The sequence below is a fragment of the Lutra lutra genome, chromosome 1 (assembly GCF_902655055.1).
Source record: "Lutra lutra chromosome 1, mLutLut1.2, whole genome shotgun sequence".
NCBI lineage: Eukaryota > Metazoa > Chordata > Mammalia > Carnivora > Mustelidae > Lutra > Lutra lutra.
The window spans coordinates 68444505-68466131 of NC_062278.1; the positions used below are offsets into that span (position 1 = coordinate 68444505).

A 21627-nucleotide genomic window follows, 5' to 3' on the forward strand; every position below is an offset into this window, starting at 1 on the left:
TGCTGTACAAATATCTGATCTTACAGAACAGGATACCGCTTGGAGAGGTGTAGCTTATTTTATAATACCAACTATTACAAATACATTCATTGTATGAATTGAGGAGGGAAAAGGAGAAGAAACACCATTTCATGAAAATCCATTCCTGGATGACATCCATACCAAGCCTACCACTTTACAGACTTCAGAATTTATTAGCCAATGCTGCTTACAAAGACTACTCTGGTAGTCTTAAATTGATATTGGACCAAAAAATCACACACAATGCCTAACCATGGTAGTCTGTGAGAAACTAAATCTCTATCTGCCTATGGTTCCTGCTGGGGTCTGCATCACAAGCATCTGAATCCTGCACAGGGCTAGAAATGCCCCTGAGACAGCAGTTCCACTGTCTTCATGCTTCACACAGATGAGACCCGAAGTGCTAAGTGCATATTTCAGTCACCTGTTCTGAACTTGTTTAGAGCCACAAAGAGCTGGAAAAGGTGATTTCAGTCCCTCTTTTAGAGGGAATACAGTCGTTAAACTTGGTATTTTGCCTCAAAAGAAGTTTCTTCACACTACAGAGAATAAAGCCTGACATACATTTTGAAACTCTCAGCATGGAGCACTGGGTGTAGTGCATAAACAATGAATTCTGGAACACTGAAAATTTTAAAAAATAAATAAAAATTTTAAAAAAATTAGACTTGAGAGTTGGTCTTCCTGAAATATGTGAAAGGGTAATCTCTCTTCCATGTGGTTGTACTTACACCAAGCTTCCCAGCAAGGACTTCGTGAGCTATACAATGACACATCAAAGTCCTTCAGCTCTCCCCAGCTTGCACCTATTTTCACTTTCACTTTCAGTTTCACAGAAAGTTCTATGGCACTTCCCATTTCACTCTCGACAACCTGAGCAACCTGCGATAGGGAGAGGGGGAAGAGGTTAACAAATTCTCTTCCCAATCAAAGTATGTTTCCCAACCCACCACTGAGGTGATAAGCCAGACTGCAGCTCTTCACCTCGTGGTTCTTAAAACTCAAAATCCAAAAAGAAATAGGCATTCCAAACTGGCCTGTACTGATGAGCAGGAGCTCTGCCAGTTTCAGTGAGAATGCTCAGTTTTTAAACCCTCAGGGCAAGACTCTCATTTAACTTCTCCCAAACAAAACCAGCCTTGCATCAAAAGTTTCTTAAAAATGAGTATGAATTGCTTCTCAGCCTTTTGGCTAAGATCAAGTATAAAAATGAGTATGAAACTGAACACTCTTAGCTCTTTCTCTACCCTTATAGACTCAACATTTATGTAGCCATCATGGGACTAGGGAAGGGTTCCAGAAACCTCATGCACCTTAACTTCACCTTTAGCATCTTACTCTTCTATGAAATGGACACAAACACTGCAAAAATACCTGAACAACATCCTCTTCTGCCATATAAGAGCTCCTAATGGAGTTGAAGGATGAAGAAGCTTCCTCTGATTGGGAAGAAATCCCTTGCAGTTTTCTCTTTGGTAACAATCTTACCCCATGAAAAAAGTAGGAAAACTGATCAGCATGTCACTGTGTTATAGAAGAACAGGTTTTTTTTAGGGATTTTGAGAAACTCTGGAGAATTTTAATTAAGAGATTAAAGTACATAAGATTTAGAACTATTAGGAAAGTATCTACTTGCTGACTTCCCACCTATCAGGTAAACTCAAAACTCTACCAGCTTCCTCCCAGAAAGGAGGAATGTAACAAAGAAGTCAGTAAATGCAGTTTGAAGAACTCAGCTCCAAAAGATGTCTAACTTATTTCCTATAAACAACCAACATCTTCACTTTCCATGGCGACCTACCAACTTCTCTGCATAATAGCACCAGAGTAGTATGGGGCCTGAACTCTGCCCCAGGAAAGTGAGCTGGTATTGTCTTTAGGCAGTTTATAAGAAGGGCACTCCCTAATATCTTCTTATGGCCAGAAGTGTCGCTGTGGTAGAACTGGGGTTTTCCCAATTGCACCACACTTATCAAGTAATTCTAAACCCAGGGTCCAAATGAGGACTTCAGAGACTGTACAAATCCCTTGAAGTTAAGTGTTAGAGTCTGTTATCTGTACATTTTTCTGTGGAGTGATCTTTTAGCATATTCTCAAAAGAACCTATAACTCCACTGTATTAGACTTAGTTACATCTCCTAACAAGCTGGGTCTACTGGTACAGATTATGGCCCACTAATCACTAAGATAAGGTTACTTTAGAGTAACTGCCCTTAATCATTTCCCTGTATCTCCTCTCTGCCACCCAGATTTCCCACTGTTCGTTCCAGGCAGCACAAACACGATCTTCCTTAGTATCTGGTGCTTCCCTCAGAGAGGGTTCTTCAGCTGTCATAATCTGCAGCCCAAGTTTTTTGACAGGTGGCTCTTATAGGGTCAAAGAGCACAGACAGATGAGGCTGTGGCAAGCTGCTTCCATCCCAGGGCCACAAAGGCTGTGCAACTATCTGTTTGCCAGCTGACTAAAATCTGTTCTGCCCCACCAGGCCCCACTTAGCTCACATCATTGGTTATCAGGATGCTTTTCTGCTTTCCAGTCACCATACCTTCATCCTCTGGATTCCCTGTTGTTCTTTGGCTTCTGATCCCAAATGCTATGATCCTCCTGCTTCCTGTGTGGGCTGCTTCCTCGGGCTCAGCTGACCCTGACACAAGCCCAGGAAGTGATCCTCAGGAACATACTCATATTGCCTTCCACCCACTCCAAAAGCTGTTATTGTCCATATCCTCATTCTGGCCCTGCATCACTCTGCTGTGAACAGTTCTGTAAATATTTCAGTCACAGATCACATCTTCCCTTTCTTTCCTTCAATTTTAGACTTAAAAGAGGTTGATAACTTTTATTTCCAAATCCCTTAAAGCACACAGTATAGTATTATTACCCAAATTAGTTTGATCATTTACTCTCCCTATAAAGAGAAAAAGAGGGAATGTGGTGTGTGTGGTACAAGTGTGGTGTGTGTGCACACTGACTACCATACAGAAAATGTTGAATGAGTAGCCTTAGATATTAGTGGGGGGAGGTAAGACAAAATTAATAATCCTCATGTGATGGGCAAGTCTTTATATCTATGTATTTTTGTATGTAAGTGAACATCTTTATATCTGTGTGACTCTATTATTCTCTGCAATGTACATGTATGTTTCTTCTAGAAATAGCAAATTCCATCCTAAACAGCTGATTTTACTTTTTCTGACTCATCTCCAGCAGTTTATTCTTTCCATTTACGCCCCAAACCTTCTTAACTTCCTCCCAGGAAAATTTAAAACCTGGCTGCAGTCATGGTTTGCCAATCTCAATCATAGTGAAATGGTATTTAAAGCAAAAATATGGACACGGGGGGCGCCTGGGTGGCTCAGTGGGTTAAGCCACTGCCTTCGGCTCAGGTCATGATCTCAGGGTCCTGGGATCGAGTCCCGCATTGGGCTCTCTGCTCAACAAGAAGCCTGCTTCCCTCTCTCTCTCTCTCTGCCTTCCTCTCCGTCTACTTGTGATCTCTCTCTGTCAAATTAAAAAAAAAAAAATATGGACACGGGACAAATAGAGAAGGGGATCTACTTGTCAGAACAAGAAATAATCTATCCAAGCAATAAGGACAGAACTTAGGAAAATAAGAACAAGAAAAGAGGGCAACACTGACAAAGAATTTATGTGATAAGGAAGTTATCTCGGTATATATTCCCAGACTTCCGAGAACATGGAAGGTGATGAATAGGAAAATCAACATGTTCTTAAGGTGTTATCCAAGAACCAGAAGACCCCTAAGATTCCTTCAAAGTATCTTCAAAGTCAAAGTTGTTTTCCTAATAACACTCAGAATTTATTTTCCTTTTTCAGTCTCATTCTCTCCAAAGTGCACACTAAAGTAACCAGCTATCCTGATTTAGCACTGAAAGTCCCATATCCTGGGAAACCCATCAGTCCCCCACAAAGTGGGACATTATCACCATAGACTGTATAAGACGGTCTTCCAGAGGTTACAGGATAGGTGAGATTGGAACAAACTGAATGCAGAAATAAATAAGAGAATCCAAATATCTTCTCTTAAGTCAGACATTAAAGAGACTTGTAGAAATGTAAACTAAAACCACTTGTCACCAATTTTTTCTTGTTCTAAAACATTCAGTTGTTTTTAAGAAACTATGTTACTTGTGCTGACATATTGTGAGTTTATTATTATTTTCAAATGTTAATATGTTTTTGAATTTCCTGTTTAAATTTCTAATATGGTAAATATTAGTATATATAAACCACATAAACTAGGGGTTCTTTGGGACCCTTAGTAATTCTGAGAATATAAAGAGATCATGAGACCAAAACATTTGAAAACTGCTGAAAAATAATGTGTAAAACGCTTCCCTTTTTCTTTTCTGATATAATTAATCTCACTACATTATAGCAGGGTTCTCATTTATGAACAAACCTGTTCTGTCACTTTGCAGCATACTCTACTGATCACCATGGAACTTGAAGGTTGAATGGAAGGTCTCTAACTGCTTCTGAATGTTAACTGTGGCTATTTTAATAATATCAGCTGCCAAACCTTGGACTGCTGTGTTGATAGCCTGACGCTCCGCCTATGAAAATCAATAACAAGGGCTCCATCAGATACACCTAAATGGTTTCATACCTGCTCTTAATATCCACAGATCAGTGTTCACATCTGTAATCTGGACCAAGATGTAATCCAGAACATCAACTATTAAGCTGCATCCTAACAACTAGAATGATCTAGGGCTCTAGATTCTGGGCTATCATCCACATGAAAACAGTCTAAATAGAAAAAGTTCAGATTCCTTCAGTTTAGAAATCTTCAACATTCCAGAATCAAAAACTGCATTACACTTAAAATGTACTTAGTAGCTCAAAATTATTTCATAAACATATGTATCACCAATGTTCTAGCTCTAAACTTCACTCTAAAAGATCTATTCTTTAAGAAACAATTCCTTTTAAGCCTAAATAGTTATAAGTAGAATATCATTTTTTGTGATGTGAGGATGTTCCAAGAACATTGTCCATATAAGTGGCTTCTTGGTCCTATGTGGAGTTTGGCCCCAGAGCATCTGAAGCCCTCTGGCTTGAATCAGAGCTTTTTTTATGGGCTGCTGGGGTTAATCATTAGCTGCTAGTGAAAATGCATACCCTAGATTCCTAGATATTAAGTTAGAACCTCCCCAAAACTATTGCTGCCATGAACTGCTTGGCAGGCAACCATAGCTGTTAAAAGTGATCATCCTAAAGTAGCAAGGATGGGCATCTGGGTTAATGTTCAAGGTATAACCTACCCATGAATACCATATCTCCTGTCCCAGAAGGTCTCAGAAAGTGGGAAGGGTCTACACTCTGGAAGGATCTATGTAACTTGAGACTAGTTTTATGTCACCTGGGTTACAACCAACTCCTAATATAGTAAATAGTTGTTAAAGAGATAGACAATTTCCCCCTCTTTTTTTTTTTTGTTTTGTCAGATGCTGATAAATCCACTCTAAACTCCTTCAGTTGTCACTGTTTAAAGGGTGACTGAATTTCAGAGTTCTACTGATGCCTCTCCTTCTTGAAACCATAGGCCACTTCGTAGTGGACTGTGTTACTATTGTTCTTACTTGCTGCCCCACCCAATGCCATGTGATTTCAAATGTTCACTCTAAAAGGTTGACCTTGACTTGTTCTGGCAAGTGAAATGTGAATAAAATTGACATATAGCCCCATCTACAGCTATCCAACATTGTCACAAAAAAAAAGGCTTATCCCAGATAGACACTTTTCTTTCATTCTCAATTCCAGAATGAAGAAAATATGGAGCAGAACCACAGTCAACCCAGAGCCAAACTCTAATATAAATTAAAAATAAAGTTTCTTATTATAAGCCATTGAAATTTTAGGGTAGTTTTTACTGTGACATAAGCAAGCATAAAAATAAAACTAAGATATATACTTCACTTTCATCATATTGTACTTCCCTGATTCTCTTCCAAAATAAAAAAACTTGGCAGTCTTTGGGATTCTTCATGTCTCACAATCTCTGTCCCTTCAAAACTAGGGGTTTTCACACGCATAAAAAACATAGGTTTCTGGTAATGGGAGATTAGGCCATTAGGACCAACCCTCCCACTGATAGCAATGGGAAAAGCTGGATAGAGAATGTCTCTTTGAATCAGATAGTTAAAAAGAAATGGGAAATTATAGAACCTAGAGAACCATGAGAGAAAGAAAACCAAGGAGATGACCCTGGCATTGGAGGCCACATTTCTCCCAGAGACATCAACAGATTCCAGAAGAGGCAGCTGAGAGAACCTCTGAGAAGAACTTGATGGTCTTGAGGAGCCTGGGGAACAAACGGGGCAAGAAGTAGAAGGAGCACTAGGAAACCATCAAGTTGCCACCCCAAAACTAACACCCTAGGAAAAAGGATAAATTAGAGATAATCTGGTCTTAACATCTTTGCTTCAATTAATTTCTAATCCTGAAATTGGATCAAAGTCATCCTAGACTGTTGGTCATTCTAGTTTCCTGCCAAAAGCAAATGTAAATCTTCTGAACAAGGTAACATTATCATACAAGCTTCAAAAAAAATACAAATCCACAATCTTTCATAATCAATATTGACACTCAATAAAAAACTACCAGTACAGCAAAGAATTCAGACAATATAACTGTTCTTATAGAAAACTAAGAAAAACAAAGTACAGTAGGAAAAGAATACAGGGATACAAGTTTGAGACTTATTAGACTTATAGACTATTATCAAATTTATTAGACTGTAAAATAAAGTTTAATATAGTCAAGATAATAAAAGACAAAATTGAGTATTTCAACAGAGAACAAAAAACCCATAAAATAAGAGCAAAATGGAAACTCAAGAACTGAAAAATAAAAATAACTTCCTAGAGCTTTGAAATATATCTTGAAATCTGGGATTATGATACCTCCAGTTTGGTTCTTCTTTTTTTCAAGATTGTTTTAGCTATTTGGGGTCTCTTGGGTTCCAAAACAATTTTAGGATTATTTATTCTAGTTCTGTGGAAAATAATATTGGTATTTTGAGAGAGATTGCATTAATCCATAAATTGCCTTGAGTAGTATGGACATTTTAACAATATTTCTTTCTTCTCATCCATGAGCATGGAAAATCTTTCCATTTGTCTGTGTCATCTTCAGTTTGTTTCATCAACATTTTTATAGTTTTCAGAGTATAAGTGTTCCAGCTCCCTGGTTTAGTTTATTTTTAGGTATTTTATTATTCTTGGTGCAGTTGAAAATGGGATCATTTTCTTAATTTCTCTCTGTGCTACTTTATTATTAGTGCATAATAATGCAACAGATTTCTGTATATTAGTTTTGTATCTTGCCACTTCACTGAATTTATTTATCAGTTCTAGTAGTTTTTTGGTGGGGTCTTTAGTTTTCTATATATAGTATCCTGTCCTCTGCAAATAGTAGAAGTCTTACTTTTTCCTTACCAATTTGGATGCCTTCTATTTCTTTCTTTTGTCTGATTGCTGTGGCTAGACTTCCAGTACTATGTTGAATAAAAGTGGTGAGAGTGGACATCCTTGTCTTGTTCCTGATCTTGAAGGAAAAGATCTCAGTTTTTTACCATTGAGTATGAAATAAAGGAAATTAAGAGTACACTTATCTTGATGAGCACTGAGAAATGTACAGAATTGCTGAATTATTATATTGTACACCTGAAACTAATATAACACTGTATATTAATTATACTCCAATTTTAAAAAGCATCACTCCGTGCCAGGGGAAAAAACAAAACTTAAAGCACTTAAACAGTACCTTCTTTGTAGTTTGGTATGTGTGTACAGTGGGGGATAGTACTGGCATGAAGGGAACATAAAGAAACCTTCTGGAGTTCTGGAAAGTTCTAAAGGATTCAGGACATAAAAGCTCAACAGTTGAGTTCAATAGCAAACTGAAGAGCAAAATCAGTAGATTGAAAGATACATTAGAAGAAAATATCCAGGGGACATGTGGGTGGCTCAATCAGTTAAGCGTCTGCCTTTGGCTCAGGTCATGATCTCAGGGTCCTGGGACCGAGCCCCACGTCGGCCTCCCTGCTCAGCAAGGAGTCTGCTTCTCCCTCTTCCCCTTCCCCTCATGCTGGCTTGCTCTCTAATAAATAAATAAATCTTTAAAAATAAAAAAAATTAAAAGAAGAAAATATCCAGAATTAAGCAGGATGAAATATAAATGTGGAAAATACCAAACAAAGGATATTAAACATAAGGATTTTTTTTTTAAGTTTAAGAAATTTTATAATAGGAGTCCCAGAGAGGAAAGAATTCAATGAAGCAATAATTAAAGAAGAAATGACTAAGAATTTTCCAAAATCAACAAAAGGTATCAAGTCACAGATTGAAAAAGTCCTAACACCCTTAAAGGATCAACTAAACAAACATATTCACAGAGAAGCACATAAATTAAAAACATGCATACTTAGGCATATCACAGAAAATCTAATGGAAATGAGACTGAGAGAAAAATACTGTATGGAAAGAAACCTAAAGAAGAAAGGCAGATTATATTCAAAGAAGGGAGAGTTAGAACATGGGTGAGCAAACTACAGCCTTCAGGCCAAATCTGGCCTATCTTCTGTTTGTGTAAAGATGTTTTATTGGAACATAATCACACTCACTCATTTATGTATTACCTCTTACCATATTTGCACTATAAGAGTAGAATTTAGCAGGTATGACAAAGACTCTATGCCCTATATGCAAATATACAAGTGAGCTTACTTTATCAGACACAGGCACAATTAAAAACCTAAAGGAAAGTTCTATTTAGTAATAATTGCTTAAAATTTCCCTCTGAGATCAGAAAAGAGGCAAAGATCCTCACTATTACTACTTATATTCAACAATGTCCTAGCTGGTAAGTCAAGCAAAAGTAATAAAATAATAAAGTTGGAAAGGTAGTTATAAAACTACTTTGCAGATGATAATTGCAATGATAGAATATCTGCAAGTATCTACTAATTTTTGAATTAGTAAGTAATATTTGCAAGGCTTCTAGACAAAAAAAAAAAAAAAAAACAACTATATTTCTAAGTGCCAGTAGCAAAGAGTTAGAAAATGTTTAAAAAGTAGGAAAAGAGTAAAAAAAAAAAATGCCATTTGCAACAACATCAAAAGTTTTCAAATACCTAGCTATAAATCTAATAAAATACATATATGATCTCTTCCCCCAAAATTATACATTAAGAGAACTTAAGAACTACAGACCTAAATAAATTGACAGATATATCATGTTCATGGATTAGAAAACTCAAGTGTATAAATATGTCCATTAATCCCATCTTGATCTATGAATTCAAGGCAACCTCAAAAAAATCCCAGCAGGATTTTGTTTTTGTCTAGAAATCCACATGCTGCTTCTACAACATATACGGCAATGCAAAGAACCAAGAATACGCAAATACTCTTGAAAACCAAACAAAAGAACTAGGTAAGAAGACTTACTTATCATATATCAAGACATCTTACAAAGCTGTATCACAAAGGTAATGTGGCACTGTCTAAATAATGAACAAATACCACAGACAAAAGTAATGCATCCAAAAACACATCCATATTTGAAAATATAATTTGTGGCAAAGGTGACACTGTAAAGTAGTGGGGGGAAAGCTCAGTCTTTTCAATAAATAGTTAGGGACAACTGTATATCCTTGAGTGGGAAGGAGAAAAACCTTGACCCTCAGTCTCTCAAAATACATAAAAACCAGTTCTTTGTTGATTTATAGATATAAATACATATGACAAAATAAAAAAGCTCCTAGTGAATATTTTCTTGAAATTGGGGTAGAGAAAACTTTGTTAAAACAGATCAAGGAAAATACTACAATAATATAAAAGATGGATAAATCCACGTAAGCAAAGGGCTCATATCTGGAATATATAAAGGACTCTCATAAATCAGTTAAAAAATAGATAATTCGAAAAAAGAAAGACAAAGATTTAAATAGACCCTTCACAAAAGAAGATATCCAAATGGACAATAAACAAAAAAGGAGCTCACATCATAAGGGAAAGGCAAAAATCAGAGGGGGAGATGAATCATAAGAGACTGTGAACTCCACAAAACAAACTGAGGGCTTTGGGGGAGGGGGGGTAGGAAAATGGGTGAGCCTGGTGATGGGTATTAAGGAGGGCTCGTATTGCATGGAGTACTACTGGCTGTTACATGTAAACAATGAATCTGGGAACACTACATCAAAAACTAATGATGTACCATATGGTGACTAACATAACACATTAATTAATTAATTAATTAATAAAAAGCAGAGTGAGGTACCATTACACAGTTACCAGAATGGCTAAAATTAAAAAGACCAATGACAGTAAGCAATGGCAAGTATGTAGATAAACAGAGCTGATGGCAATGTTAACTGGGATACCCACTCTGTAAAACTGTTAGGCAGTATATGCTGCAGGTATAAATGTGCTTATTCTATGACTCACCAATTCCACTCTAAAGGTAATGAAGTTGGGTGCATGTTTACCAAAAGACACAAATAAGAATGTTCATAGAAGCTTTATTAATGATAGCTAAAACCTGGAAATAGTGAAAATTTCTGCCACCATTCAAACAGATAAATAAATTGTTGGTATGTTCCCACAATGTCAGTTAAATAAAGACATGAGCTAGAATTGCGTATGACACTAATGAATCTCACAGACCTATATTTGAGTGAAAAAAGTCAGACCCAAGAGTACATACAGTACAATTAATTGCACTTAAATAAAATTCAAGGTCATACAAAACTACCCTATACTTTTATGTGTGTGCTGGGGTGGGAAGTGGATGGTATTGATTTCGAGGGAACATAAAGAAGCCTTCTGGGTGCTGGAAAAGTTCTATATCATGACTGGGATAGTGGTTATATGGGTATACACATTAAGACTTCCAGCTTTATGCTTAGGGATTTGTACCCTTCACTGTACGTGTTATTTCTCAATAAAAATTTTAAGAATAGGGGCACCTGGGTGGCTCAGTGGGTTAAGCCGCTGCCTTCGGCTCAGGTCATGATCTCAGGATCCTGGGATCGAGCCCCGCATCGGGCTCTCTGCTCAGCGGGGAGCCTGCTTCCTCCTCTCTCTGCCTGCCTCTCTGCCTGCTTGTGATCTCTCTCTGTCAGATAAATAAATAAAATCTTTAAAAAAAAAAATTTTAAGAATAAACCAAATTAATTTCCTCTCCTCATCTAAAGTTACTGATAAGAATGCAAAGGCCAAACACAGTGTGGGAGAGAATATTTTCCAAAAATATAATCAATAATGAGCTCCTATATATAAGAAAAAACAGGGGGCCTGGGTGGCTCAAATGGGTAAGTATCTGCCTTCAGCAAAGGTCTTGATCTTGGGGTTCTAGGAGTCTGCTTCTCCCTCTCCCTCAGCTCTCCTCCCACCCCCTCTTGTGCGTTCTCTCTCTCTCTCAAATAAATAAAATCTTAAAAAAAAAAAGTAAAAAGAAAACTCAACAACAAAAGATGAACAAGAAAACTTGAAAAAGTACTTTCCCAAGAAAAAATAGCTAATGGCAAATATATATGTTAAGTTGCTTTACCTCATTAGTATTCAAGGAAATGCAAAGTAAAACTAACAAGATACTACTTTAAACCCACCAGAATAGCTAAAATTGTATCATCTTAATAGCAACTGTTGGCAAGGATGCAGAGCAATGAGAACTTGCACATACTTCTGATGAGGACAATTGCTACAACCACCATAAGAAACCATTTGGCTTTACCTACCAAAACTGAAGAAGCAGTAATTCTATGACTTGGTCTTTACCAAACGTAATGGAAACATTTGCACACCAAGGACCTTGGACAAGAATTTTCAAAACAGCAAGATTAACTCTGAGAAACAAACTGAGGGTTTGGGAAGGGAGGGTGGTGGGGGGGGATGAGTGAGCCTGGTGGTGGGTATTAAGGAGGGCACATATTGCATGGAGACTGGGTGTGGTGCATAAACAGTGAATCTTGGAACACTGGAAAAATAAAATTAAATTTAAAAATAAATAAAATAAATAATAAAAATAATAATAACTCTAAACTGGAAACCTAAATGTCCATCAATGGAAAAATGGATAAACTGTGATATTTCACATAATAGAATACACTACAATAAAAGTTACTCCAAATGAAACATGAAGGACTTACCTATGCAATTTTGAGTGAAAGAAGCTAAATGCAAGAATATATACACGTGATGTAGAAAGAGGTCAAAAATACATAAAACTATAGGCTTAGAAATGACAATAGCAATTATTCCTGGATGGGCTGTGGGTAGTGATTAGGAAACATCAAAGGATTTTCTATGTGACTTGAGTAGTTGCTACACAGGTGTAGCTCTGTGATAATATACTGAAATTTACATTTATTTCCTGTATTTTCCCTATGTGTATTTTTCAATATAATAAGGGTTTAAACAAAAAGTAAAACCAAACCAAAACCAAAATTTGCATCTGATTATGTTTATTCATAATTCAGAGGGGTGGAATTTTCTTTTTTTTTTTTCAGTAACATAATGAATCCGTTAAAACTTTGACTCCTAAGGATTTGGCATGAAAGGTTTTACTCTCAACTCTATGGTCAAATAATCTTCAACAAAGCAGGGGAAAATATACATTGGAAAAAAGACAGTCTCTTCAATAAATGGTGCTGGGAAAATTGGACAGCTATATGTAGAAGAATGAAACTCGACCATTCTCTTATGCCATACACAAAGATAAACTCAAAATGGATAAAAGACCTAAAGGTGAGGCAGTAGTCTATCAAAATCCTAGAGAAGAACAGAGGCAGTAACCCCTTCAACATTGGCCACAGCAAATTCTTTCAAGATATGTCTCCAAGGGGCGCCTGGGTGGCTCAGTGGGTTAAAGCCTCTGCCTTCGGCTCAGGTCATGATCCCAGGGTCCTGGGATCAAGCCCCACGTTGGGCTCTCTGCTCAGCAGGGAGCCTGCTTCATCCTCTCTCTCTGCCTGCTTCTCTGCCTACTTGTGATCTCTGTCTGTCCAATGAATAAATAAAATATTTGAAAAAAAAAAGAAAAAAAAGATATGTCTCCAAAAGCAAAGGAAACAAAAGCAAAAATGAACTTATGGGACTTCATCAAGATCAAAATCTTCTGCACAGCAAAGGAAACAGTCAGTAAAACAAAGCGGCAACCCACAGAATGGGAGAAGATATTCTCAAATGACACCGCAGACAAAGGGCTGATACCCAAGATCTATAAAGGGCTCCTCAAACTCAACACACACAAAACAGAAAACCATGTCAAAAAATGGGTAGAAGACATGAACAGACACTTCTCCAAAGGAGACATGCAAATGGCTAAAAGGGACATGAAAAAATGTTCATCATCATTAGCAATCAAGGAGATTCAAATCAAAACCACATTGAGGGGTGCCTGGGTGGCTCAGTCGGTTAAAGCCTCTGCCTTAGGCTTGGGTCATGATCCCAGGGTTCTGGGATCGAGCCCCACATCGGGCTCTCTGCTCAGTAGGAAGTCTGATTCCCCCCCTGCCCCACCTGCCTCTCTGCCTACTTGTGCTCTCTGTCAAATAAATAAATAAAATCTTAAAAAAAACAAAAGAACATATTGACATATCACCATATACCAGTTAGGATGGACAAAATCAACAAGACAGTAAATGACAAGTGTTGGAGAGGATGTGGAGAAAAGGGAACCCTCTTACACTGTTGGTGGGAATGCAAGTTGGTGCAGCCACTTTGGAAAACAGTGTGGAGATTCCTTAAGAAATTAAAAATAGAGCTTCCCTATGACCCTGCAATTGCACTACTGGGTATTTACCCCAAAGATTCAGATGTAATGAAAAAGGGGCCATCTGTACCCCAATGTTCATAGCAGCAATAGCCACAGTTGCCAAACTGTGGAAAGAACCACGATGCCCCTCACCGGACGAATGGATAAAGAAGATATGGTCCATATGTACAATGGAGTATTATGCCTCCATCAGAAAGGATGAATACCTAACTTTTACATCAACATGGATGGGACCGGAAGAGATTATGCTGAGTGAAGTAAGTCAAGCAGAGAGAGTAAAGTATCATATGGTTTCACTTCCTTGTGGAGCGTAAGGAATAACATGGAGGACATTGGGAGAAGAGAAGTGAGATGGGGGAAATTGGAGGGGAGACAAACCATGAGAGACTGTGGACTCTGAGAAACAAACAGGGTTTTGGAGGGGAAGGAGGTGGGGGGATGGGTGAGTCTTGTGGTGGGTATTATGGAGGGCACGTATTGCATGGAGTACTGGGTGTGGTGCATAAACAATGAATTCTGGAACACTGAAAAGAAATAAAATAAAATTAAAAAAAAAGAAAAGGCTTACTCTCGCATCTTTAGGTGCAAAAATACTAATTTTCAAAAACTTACATGGTTCATTTACATATATGACTCTATCTACCATTTTTCATAATGTAAAATCCCATGAAACATAACTCGTTAGATCAAGTCTTAATTTTTCAGCCTGCCATTAAAAGCCTTTCACTAGCTGACTCCATCTGACCAATATAAAATTATCTACCCCTAAGTGACAACTGATTTAGAGATATGGTAAAAGCCTGATAAATATTTGATGTCTGCTTATTTGGGAGCCTACAGAGTGAAGAAATAACAAAAGCCAACTATTCCTCCATGGTCCCTAAGATCATTAGTGCTCTGAAGGTTTCCTGCTCCAGACAGAAGTTTAGCAGTATGGGGCTGGGAATTTTCAATACATACAATGTGTAGTGGGCACTAACATGCAAAATTTTGGGAGAAGATGAAATACAAGGAGTTCAAACAGGAAGATGTGGACTATATAGAAATTTAAATGTTCAGATACATAGAATACTTTCTGTGGATCCCAATGATTTCAGAGTTTTTAATAATAATTTGAACACATACTATCAATAAATACTTAAAATGGTGCTAAGAAAACAGCCTTCTTCAATATTTTGGATATCCTAATAACCTCTGTTGAGCCACTGCTTTTAAAACAAGCACACAAGTAGAATGAACCAAAAATGAAGGAACCACATATAATGATTGGTTAATCTCTAGAAACATTGGCAATTTGGTGTGAAACAACAAACTGGTATATGATAACTGAAACAAAGAACAATTAACAGATATAAAAATTAAATTTATAACTTATTAGCAAAACTACTAAGTAACTGGTTTACTGAAACAGAACATCTTTAAAGTATTTGAAGTATTACTAAGTGAACCCATATTTACATTAGTCTTCTGAGGACTGTGTTCAGCAAATTTAGGCATGAGCCATCACTTCAAAATCCTTAGTGAAACAGAAGATCCAATTAATACACTATTGATCCCTAAAAGGAAAATTAGCAGTGTTTAGTCTATAGAAAAAGTATATGTCATTAAAATATTAAGTCAAAAATCCAGAGACATTTCAACATATGTGAACTTTATGATAAGGGTTGTTGTCATGGATTCCTGGTAAATATCTACACCTTCCCAAAATGGTCTGAACAAACCCATTTCTTTTACAATTCTTCACTGTCTCTCTCATGAAACGATTAATGCCTACAAAGAAAATACAAAAATAATTGCAACCAAAGTCCATTCTTAAGCTCATTCACTATCTTCAATATAGTGAAATATGCCAAAACCCTATCATGATTCTTCAAATTATATTTCATCATCAAAACTTTGCATATAAACTTTCATTCCCTTTTTGCAGACTCAGAAAGTTAGAAACTAAAGGGACTTTAGAAATGACATACTCTACATAATCTCTTCTAGTCCCATCCATGTTGATACAAAAGTTGGGTATTCATCCTTTCTGATGAATATATATATATTCATATATATATATATGCTCCATAGTATATATGGACCACATCTTCTTTATCCATTCGTCCGTTGAAGGGCATCTTGGTTCTTTCCACAGTTTGGCAACCGTGGCCATTGCTGCTATGAACATTGGGGTACAGATGGCCCTTATTTTCACTACATCTGTATCTTTGGGGTAAATACCCAGTAGTGTAATTGCAGGATCATAGGGAAGCTCTATTTTTAATTTCTTAAGAAATCGCTACACTAAAAAAAAAAAAAAGAAAGAAATCTCTACACTGTTTTCCAAAGTGGCTGCACCAACTTGCATTCCCACCAACAGTGTAAGAGGATTCCCTTTTCTCCACATCCTCTCCAACACTTGTTGTTTGCTGTCTTGTTGATTTTGGCCATTCTAACTGGTATAAGTCAAGCAGAGAGAGAGTCAACTATCATATGGTTTCACTTATTTGTGGAGCATAAGGAATAACACGAAGGACATGGGGAGATGGAGAGGAGAAGGGAGTTGGGGGAAATTGGAGGGGGAGACAAACCATGAGACACTGTGGACTCTGAAAAACAATTCGAGGGTTTTGGAGGGGCCACAGATGGGAGGTTGGGTGAGCCTCGTGGTGGGTATTATGGAGGGCATGTATTGCATGGAGCACTGGGTGTGGTACATAAACAATGAATTCTGGAACACTGAAAAGAAATTTTTAAAATAAATGAAAATGAAAAAAAAGAAAAAAAGAAAAGAAATGATATACTCTAACTCTATCACGAACAAAAAACATGAAAGTAAACACCAGAACAACAGAGCAGGTACTAAAACCCAGGATCTTAAGATTATTCCATGGTACTTTTCACAGGCTTCTTCTGCTCTTTGATTATGTTAATCTTTTACTCTTTGGTCTTACCATTTCCAGGCTTAAAACATTAACAGCTCCTTGTTAGCATCTAAGCTACAATCCAAATAGGACCAAACTGAAATTAATACACGAATAATAAATACTTCATTAGAAATATATACAATTCACTTCTTAAAAGTTTAAAAAGTTACAAAGTTTAAAAAGACTATGTATAATATACTATTCAAACAAATTCATATTCCCTATACCAGCATTCATCCTTTGCAATATAGGCTCATTATTATGTCCTATAGATCTTCAGGGTGAGTTTGTTGTTCCAGGCCGGCCAAAGTCTTCACTGCTCATTCCTGTCTCTGAGTTAGAGAAGTCTTCTCTAACTGGTCTATCTTTATTTATATGTGCTGATCTATCTTTATTCATATGTGCAACTTCTGCTTTCTCACAGCTCTGCTCATCCTAAATAGTAAACATTAACAACTCTTAACCAAAACACCTCATTTGAGAATTTCCGTTTGTGACTAGCACAGGAGAGACATTTGACGAGACTGTGGGTGAAAGGAAGGGGAGAAAACCCTGCCAACTGAAGCTGTTGGTGATATTCAACCACCAGCATAAGAATTTTAGAAAGCAATAAGGCTCTCACCTTTTCTGTTTAAGAATTACTGTGTTATTATTGAGTGAAAAGCAAAGAAAATGATGAGATTGAAGAGAATGCATCTCTACAAATTCTCTTACCTGACTCCTGTCAGAGGCCCTCAAACATTCAGAGGCTGAAAGAACTACTTTAAAAAAGCAAACAAAGGGAAGGGTTGGGGGAGGCAAACCAGGAAACAGATTCTCAACTCTAGTGAACAAACTGATGGTTACCAGAGGGGAGGTGGGTGAGGGATGGGTGAGTAGGGAAGGGGATTAAGGAGTATACTGTGATGAGCACCAGGTGATGTATGAAAGTGCTGAATCACTGTATTGCACACCTGAAACTAATGTTATACTGCACGTTAACTAACTGGAATTTACGTAACAACAAAAAAATCAATCCTGATATATAATTTACATACCGTAGAAGGAATCCACTTTAGGTGAATAGTTAGATGCATTTAACAAAGGTACACTTCAAGATACGAAACATTTTTATCACCTTTATCAGTCAGCCCTCCATTATCAGCCTCAAACTCTCACTGATCTGCTTTATAACACTATACCTTGGTTTTTCATGTTCTTAAAATTCATAAAAATTGACTTATGCTGTACATCCTCATTTGAGTTTGCTTTCTTTTGCTAAGTAGTATTCCATAGCAGAGATATACCAAAATTTGTTTTGGTTTGGTTTGGTTACCATGGTCCTATTCATAGATATTTGGTTGTTAGGAATAAAACTGCTATAACATTCACATATAAGTCTTTCTTTGGATATGTTTTCATTTTTCTTGGACAAATACGCAATACTAAAATTGCAGGATCACATAATTGTTTCACTCTATATCAAAGAGTCATAGCATTTTCCAAAGTGGTTGTACCATTTTATAACTCTATCAGCAATATAAAAGAAATACAGTGCTTTTTATTTTAGCCATTCTAGTGTTTTTGTAACGGTATCTCTTTGTGGTTTAAATTTGCTTTTCCCTGATGACTAATGATGATAACATTTGACGTGGTCATTCATACATCTTCTTTTGTGAAGTGTGTCTGTTCAAATCTTTTGACCTTTATTTTATTGGATTGTTTGCCTTCTCAGCATTGAGTTATAAGAGTGTTTTACATATCCTTGATGCAAGTTCACTGGACAACAGGAACTGCAAATATCTTCTCTTTTGTGGCTTGCCTTAGATTTGCTTAATGGTGTCTTTTACCAATGTTTATATTTTATGTTTAATTTGGTGTAATTATCACCTAAAAAATCTTTGCCTACCTCAATGTCACAAAATGTTTTTCACCAATTTTCTTCTGGAAGATTTATAGTTTTAGCTTTTATTTTTAAGTCTATGCTCCATATGAAGCTAACTTTGGAATAAGTATAAGATAGTTATAAGTATAAGATAATATAAGTATAAGATAGTATAAGATAATAGTTGAAGTTCATTTTTTTTCCTATACTGGTCTCCAGTTGTTCTAGAACCAATTGTTGACAATGACCATGCTCCATTGAGTTAACCATGGTGACTGTTGAAAATAAAGCCACCATATATGTATAGGTCTATTTCTTTTTTTTTTTTTGAAGGTCTTCTTTTTTTTTTTAATTAACATATAATGTATTATTAGCCCCAGGGATACAGGTCTGTGAATTACCAGGTTTACACACTTCACAGCACTCACCATAGGTCTATTTCTGAACCCTTTATTGTGACCCATTTTTTTTTCATGTCTACCCTTATCCCTACTTTAATTATTATAGTTTTATACTAAGTTTTGAACCCAGGGAGTATTAGTACTCAACACTGTATTTTTCCCCAAAAAATTTTCCTAGTTTTTCCAGGCCCTTTTAATTTCCACATAAATTTAAGATCAATTTGTCAAATTCAACACAAAAATCTAATGGACTATTGATTAGAATTAAATTGAATCTTTAGGACAATTTATAGAAAACTGCCATCACAATAACATTGTGCCTTCTAATAAATTAACATGGTAAACCTCACATTTACCTAAGTATCTTCAATTTCTTTCAGGATTGTTTTAGAGTTTTCAGTAAAGTCTTGCACATACTGTTGAATTTATCCCACATATTTCAGGTATTTGGATGTTATCATAATGGTTTTATTTTTACTCCATTCACTAATTACTAGCATACAAAAATCCAACTGATTTTTACAAATTAACTTTATATGGGGATGGGGCACCTGGGTGGCTCAGTGGGCTAAGCCACTGACTTTGGATCGCTCATGATCTCAGGATACTGGGATCCAACCTGGCTCTACACTCAGGAGGGAGTCTGCTTTTCCCCTCTCCCTCTTCCACTTCCCCAACACCTGCTTGTGCTCTCTCTCAAATAAATAAATAAAATCTTAAAACAAAAAAAAAAAAACTTGTACAATGGAATATTTCTAAATTTAGTTATTTGTTCTAGTAGTTGTTTCGTAGAATTGAAATTATTTTCTATGTATAAGATCATGTTATATGTGAATAAAGTTTTCTCTTTGGGGACTGAGGTCAGGGCTGATTACAAAGGGTATGAAGTAACTTTCTGGGATGATATGGTCATGATTCCATATCTAAGTTGTGGTGTAGGTTATAGGACTCTGTGCATTTGCCAAGACTTATACAAATATACATCTTAAAAGGGTAAATTTTATTGTATATAAATTGTTCCTCAATAAATTGCCAAAAGACAAGATAATTTAAAATACTCAAACTGCTCTTGTTCTTTCATAGTTTCTGGTACATTCAATCAATGGTTTACTGTTTCGAATTGAAACTATTAAAACCTAAAGCATAGCACAATTCCAAGACTTTATGGCATATTCACAATGACAAACTAGCATATACATCAGTTGGGTTTTTTTAATCCCATTTTTGCTCCTATTTTTATGAAAAAAGACCATCTTAGCAAATAATCATAAGGATGATGTTATTTAATTAACAATATCTGGGGGAAACTTCTCAGTAATAGAAATGTTAACAGAAAATTTTGTAACATTTTTTCAATCAATATGGCAAGATAATTGACTAGTATCTAAAAGATAACTAATAGTTAATGTTTCTTTACCTGTATATCTGGATTTGAAGGAATCAATGTATTAAGCAGCATCATTTTCTTTAATGCCCATCTGCTCTGCCGAAGATTTAGCACCCATTCCATAAATGATTCCATAGCAAATCTGAAAAGGAGTCATCAAACTCAGTAAGTAAAGGTCATAACTACATAAACTGCAAACATAAAAAGTTGATCAGGATTGAAATTTGGTAAACTTTTTATTTCATAGAGTGTCAAAGAAATGATTAGATCTGCTTTTGGTAGGTTAAATTCATAGAACCTGATATTCAGAGAACATCTTTTCTCTTTTCTGCCTTTTAACAATACTTTCAGGCTGGGGGAGGAAGGAGAAGAACATGAATAATTGTGAATGTATGTGTTTTAAGAAACTAATCCTAGTGATTTAAAAGGGAAGATTTATTTCTGACTCTTTGTCATGTATCCAGTAGTCTTCAGAGTAGCTTTCTACTCTTATAATAATACATTAACTTCTGCTTAGACAAGCGCCCACGAGTCAGGAAAGAGAAGCATTACAAATATTCCTCTCCTGGCTCCTGCATAGGACAGAGCAGGAAGAGAAGGCTTCGGGGTTCGACAATAGGGAATACTTGATTGAAAATAAATATGCCTCCTGATATCCCACAATTGCAGAATTCAATTGAGTTAAACAAGTTCCTGAGGAAATTTTGGGAGTAGTAGAAGGAAATAGTCTAAATAGGTCAGTAGGAAACTGTAAATTTAATAATAAGTATTTAGTTTAAATAAATAGTTAACATGTTTAACTAGTTAAATCCTAGTTCCAAATAACCAGTTTATATCCTAGTTCCAGAATTTATAAGATTATCTTGCAGAAGCTACCTAAACTCTTGTATCTTGACTTCTTCATCCATGAGGATAGTAATACCTGCATCATGGAATTGTGAAGATTACTAAATTATTACCTCTAAGTGTTCAGAAAACTAACATAAAGCAAGTTCATATAAATGTCATTAAATATAATTTTAAAAGATAATTTGTAAAAGATGATTATCAGAGTCCCAAGCTACTTTTAATGTGATAAAACAACTACAAGTTTTTTGTCCTTTCCTGTCTTTTTTAATACATTGAGAAGGATTTTTTTTCCCTCCTTTTATCTTTTCCTTTTTGGTGGTTCTACTTTTTTTTTTTTTTTTTTTTACTGTTACTCCTTTTTTAAATTTTTTTTTTAAACTTGGGTAGTA

At 36.2% G+C, this 21627-nt stretch overlaps 1 pseudogene; it reads right to left on the reverse strand.

Annotated features, from left to right (window-relative positions):
* LOC125097362 (DNA polymerase theta-like) overlaps nt 1-21627 on the reverse strand; it is a 139990-nt pseudogene that overhangs the window by 11184 nt on the left and 107179 nt on the right.